Here is a 6,000-nt window from a genome sequence, read left to right as displayed (position 1 = left end):
ATCGAAAATATATATTTAATTTGTTTCAAAAAAAATTTACACTCCCTAGTCTCATTTGGAAATTTAGAAATGTCTAAAAAAAAATTTTAAAAATAATCTCATCAGCACACCCCATCTGCCCAGCACTGTCGCATGCTGATTGTCCCACTTGCCCAGCATCGTTACATGCCGATTGTTTGCACGTCCCTCCAACGCAATCCAGGTCGCACGATCACTCAACTGTTCAGCCGACTCCCTTATCAATCGTCAAAACGCTGTTGACGTCGATCTTTTGTCAAATATATGTTGTTTTAAAAAAGTTATATATGCTTTTAGATTTTTATATTTATGCTTATATTTTTTATAATTTTTAAGATTTACGTATTTGTTAAAAATTTCAACATTTTTATATATATTTATGATTTTTTATTTTTTTAAAACTTATATATTTGATAATTTTATAAAATTTATATACATTTGGAATTTTCATATACTTTTATGGTTTTTAATTTTTTATTTTTATAATTTAAAATTTTATATATTTGATGAAAGAAAATTATTTTTATTTTTAACATATATTAGTTTTTTATATATTTATTTCTATGTTTATAATTTTTAAATTTGTATTTTTGAGGAAATTTTTAATTTTTATTTGTTTTTCTATATTATGATTTTTAAAATTATATATTTTGTAATTTTTTATTTATATTTTATTATGGATTTAAATTTTTTCTATTTTTTTAACTTTATATATGATAATATATATTCTAAAAACGCTACATGGCGTGCATTCAATGGCTAAACTACTTAAAACAACCACTATTTTTTAGTCATAATGATAAATCTATCCCTAGTGTTTACACATTTTTCACTTGGTTCTAATTCTTATTTTTTAATCACTTTGGCTACAACCTTTGAAAATTAGTTAATGTGTTTCTGAATACAAAATTAGTTGGATCTTGAAAATTTAATAGAATTGTCGTGATAATTCATGTGTACTTTATAAATTTAAAATATAATAATAACTATTTAAAAGTTTAACAAATTTCAAAATATTCATAAAAGGTTTTAAAAATTGTTCATGTCGGTAATGAAGTACAAGCAAACTGTCGTACAAACTACCATGTCAATGTTATTAAAATTTTAATAGTTCAGTTAACTTTTCCGTCCAAAACTAAGTAATTTGACTAAATGTTGAAGGTTGAAGTGAAAGTGATAAAAAAAATGGAGCTAAGGTGACAAAATAGATCAACATTAGAGGTTAAATTTAGCATTATATCTTTTTTTAAACAATGTTAAAAAATTGGACAAAAACTATTGAGTAAATATTTTATATACCAAAATTAATCAAAAAGGTACTTGCTATACCATTACCAATGAAGGACACATGGCAAATCGTCGAACGGTCCATAGGTTGCCCATTGGTGGACCCTTTGGTGAATTAGCCTACGGATGGCCAACAACTTACCCTCCACAACTCGCCCCTCATGGGACCACTTAGGCTTAATCATTTCGTACAACCTTAATGATACAGGTCTTAAAGCAAGGTAACCCATGCCATAGACGAGACAACCATGCAACCAGTAATAGCATTGACACCTAGCCAACTTGCACAACCATGCAAGACGTCGTATAGACCTCCACACAACACTACTAGACAGAGGGCAACCCGTTATATAATCTTAAGTGCATGAGGGCATGGGAGTTATTCTTCTTTCCCATCACAACCATCACCTTTTTCCCTCTTCCTCTCACTCCCTAGATCCTTCTCCTCAAATAACATCTCCTTCTTTCTATCCCTTACTCCATCAGCTCTCCGCCTTACCTCACTTCCTCCATCGTAATCTTTTTGTTGGTAACTCGTATCAACAACACTAAAGTGAGAAAGTGAATATATTTTAAAAATCAAATCGTGAATTAAACATTTATTTTTATTTAAAGTGAATGAAAATATTACTTTTTTTTTTTTTTGAGGTTGGAAGATGATGGCAAGATAGGACAATGCTTGGAAGGCCAAAATTATTAGTAAAATTAATTTGGTATATTTTTTGTAATAAATGATTTATAATAATGTTTGGTATATTAAAAAAGTAGGAAAAATCAACATGGTATGTATATGCAAAGATTGAGGAGGCGAGGTCCAATGAGTGGAGAAGCGTCGTGGGGAGGACGTGGCTATTGGCTGTATTTAATAACATTGCAAAACCTCACGAGTCAACCAATTATGTAACTACCTTTACGCCAATTCACTGTTGTGATTCCTATTCTCATGGACCATATCCATTTCAACAATTAGGATTTGCATTCATGTAACTTTTTCAAAAAAATAATTAAGTTTTTCTTTTCCACTTAATTAAGTAATTAAATTTTTAAAATGTATAAAAAAAATTTAAACTTTTTTAGAAAAATCAATTAAGCCACTTTTTTTTTTTACTCAATTGGGTATTTAAACTGTCAAAATATATTAAAAAAAGCCTTCAAACTTTCTCAAAAAATAAATTAAGCTCGTTCTCTCTCTCGCTCTCTCTTTTTGTACTCAATTATCAAAATGCATCAAAAAGACCTTTTGACCGTTAAAGCTAACCACTTCTAATTTTTTTCGAGTTAAAGCCATCACGTGTCACAACCACGATATGACATGTGACAAAAATGATAAAAATAAAAATCAATAAAATTTATAAAATTATTAAATTTTAATAAAAATATAAGAAACATTTAATTTTATTAAAAATTAGAAAAATATTATAAAAATCGTAAAAAATTATAAAATTTTATAAAACGGTAAAAAATATAAAAATATAAAATTTTATAAAGTCGTAAAAAATGATAAAAAGTAGAGAAATATAAATGTCATAAAATAATTATAAAAATTATTGTACCAAAAGAAACATTTTATAATTTTTCTATAACTTTTATTGATTTTTATTTTTATTATTTTTCGCTACATGTCACATCGTGTTCTTGATTGCTTTAATCAAAAAACAACAACGGGGTTGTTAATTGTAACAGTCAACTTTAAAGTTAACCTTTGATGTATTTTATAAATTTTTTTATGATTTTTATGATTTTTATAAAATTTTATAAAATTTATATTATTTTACAACATTCTATATTATTTATATTTTTATTAAAGTTTAATAATTTTTATAATTTTTTGCTACATGTCATGTCGTGGTTATGACATGGGATGACTTTAACTAAAAAATTACGGTCAATTAACTTTAATAGTAACTGTTAAAGTTTACGGTCAAATCACATTTTTAATGCATTTTGACAATTAAGTGCAATAAAAAAAAAAGCAGGGCCTTAATTACTATTTTTGAAAAAGTCTAAAGGTTTTTTTTATATATTTTGACAGTTTAAATACCTAATTGAGCGCAAAAAAAGAAGAAGGGCTTAATTGCTTCTTTTGAAAAAGTTTGACAATCTTTTTATGTATTTTAAAAAGTTTAAATATTCAATTGAGTGCAAATTAGAGTTATTATTACAAAAGTTTTTATACAATAATTTTAACATATTTAAATTATAATAAATTTTAACAACGAATTCATACAAAATGATATTAAAATGAGATCCAACTTATCCTTAGTTTGATAATCCATTAAAATTTTTAATGAAAATTTCTATAACAAATATTAAAAAAAAAAACCACTCGATAGAAGTTTTTCAATGAAAGAAACATTGAAAAAGATAATTAGTCGCTTAATGAAGAAATATTTTAATTTTATTTAAGAGAAAATCATAATGTATGTAAATACATCAAATTGATGAAATTAATGTATAACATTGCAATTTGTATCAAAATTGATGTATAATTTTGATATTTATCCTTTAATATTATAATTTGTAGAATAAGTCAAATATTCCCATGTCATTACAAGGAAAGTGTGATTAATCGAGACATTAGAAAAATAACAATAGAACAAGTCAAATATTATCATCCCTCCACGAGGAAAGAACGCGATTAATTGAGATGTTATATCGATTGAGTTTTAATTCGGTTGATATCGATATTGTTATAGTATTGAATACGTGAATTTAAGTATACTTGTAGCACCCCCAAACCCGGCCCAGATGTTAAGGCTGAATCCGACGTGCCACATTGAAGTCAAAAACCCGTGTTCCCTTTTTAGTGTTTTAAAAGCCGACTTTTGTTAAACTAACCAAGTGAATGGAAGCTGGGCACCAAGTAGGTATCCATAACAGAGGAGGTGAGCGATGAAGGCTGCTTAAGTACCAAGCTCTCCGATTGGATCCAATCCTAGACATGTCCACATCCATTGCCACACTTGGTTATAACAAGTTGAAATTTCTTTGAGTGGTTATCTTTGGTAAATCGAGTATTCGTGACGTCGTGTTATTTAAAAAAAAACAAGTATCGTTTTGAAATCACGCCCTAAGTCTAGCCCATTTGAATTATTATCCATCAATTTAAAGTTGTTTAAAATAATATAATCCCAGAAAATCAAAGAAGAAAATAAAGTTAAAATGGCCTTATTACAACCCAAAAATTAAATAGTAATTAAAATAACTTAAGAAAACCAGTCTCTTTTTCAAACCCAAAAGTATTCACCATGGCCACTCTGAATCCCTCCGGCTCCAAGTCACCCACATTAAGGCTCACCAAAGGTTAAAGAAGGGTGAGTTTGGAAACTCAGTGTGTAAGGAAAACTCATTCAAAGCCCAAGTCACTCAAGCCCATTGGGCCTAAGCCCATTCAAGTAACAGTGGTCTTGGGCGAGCCCTTTTAGATTACAATAACCGGGCCTTAGCCCTTATTCAGATAATGATATGGCCCATAGGCCCATTTCAAAATACATGCAACATCAATAACATATGCAAGCCCATTTGGGAGACTACTCAACCCACCAACCACTACACTCCACCGTACCACCATACACTCGATGTGGGAATAGCTCAACCCACCCATTTAACACTCCACAGTTGCATCCTTGCTTTCGATTAACAAAGAATTGAGGCAAAGCCTCCAAGACGTGGACAAGCCACTTTCAAGACTTCCTCCGTCAATATTCCAGTCCCATGCATCAGATAATAACAACATGGCATGCAGTAAGTAACAACAGTCAAACATGCATTTACGTCAATTTAACCCTAGGAGTATTTCGGTAATTTATCTCCTAGAGGTAAAACTGTAAATTTTCCACTTTTAAAGGTATTTCAGTAATTTATCTATTTTAGGGTTTTTCATGCATATTCCTACCTTTCACGTACTAACAGAATCACGTACCGAGGGTTCTTACCGAATTAGGCCCGTTGGCCCATCATTCCAATTTTGGCCCATTAAGCCCAAAAATATCGAGGGCATAGAAATCATGCACTTTGCAGTCCAAACATTGCAGCTTACCAAAAACATTAATCGATTTACCTCACGAGCATTCGCACACTTACAAATCTACAAAATACCGGTTTTCAGCATTTCGACTTTTCGACTTTTGCCGATCTAGAGTAAGAAAGTGGGTGTTAGTTACACACCTGTTTGCGACGATATGCACACACGAACTGCCTACAATTGGATTACTAACACGTTAATCTAACTATTCAAATACGAACTACGTATTAACCCCTTACAATATTCGGCCAACCACACCTACAGATCATAGTAAGCTTATAAGAAATTAATAAGCAACTCATTAACAAATTTTTGTCAATGTTTACCACATAATCATAATTTCACTGCAAGCTGTCTTCCTGAGCAACAGTCACTAAATCATTTATAAATGGAGCTACAAAACTCCAAATCAAGTGCCGTTAATTTTCCCTGAAAATAGACTCATATATCTTCTATCCACAAAATTTTCATAATTTTTGGTTTAGCCAATCAATACCATATTTTTCTCAAAGTTTCCCATGTTTCACTGTTTGACTAATCTAACCACTCTTCATTACGAATCAAATTTCTCATTGTACAGAATTCAAAATATGTTTTAGTTTATTTCATTTGAAACTAGACTCATTAAGCTTTAATTACATAATTTATTCAGCTTCTAATTCATCTCCCAC

The sequence above is a fragment of the Gossypium arboreum genome, chromosome 4 (genome assembly GCF_025698485.1).
Source record: "Gossypium arboreum isolate Shixiya-1 chromosome 4, ASM2569848v2, whole genome shotgun sequence".
NCBI lineage: Eukaryota > Viridiplantae > Streptophyta > Magnoliopsida > Malvales > Malvaceae > Gossypium > Gossypium arboreum.
The sequence above is the reverse complement of the archived record's forward strand: the minus strand, read 5'-3'. Positions refer to the sequence as shown.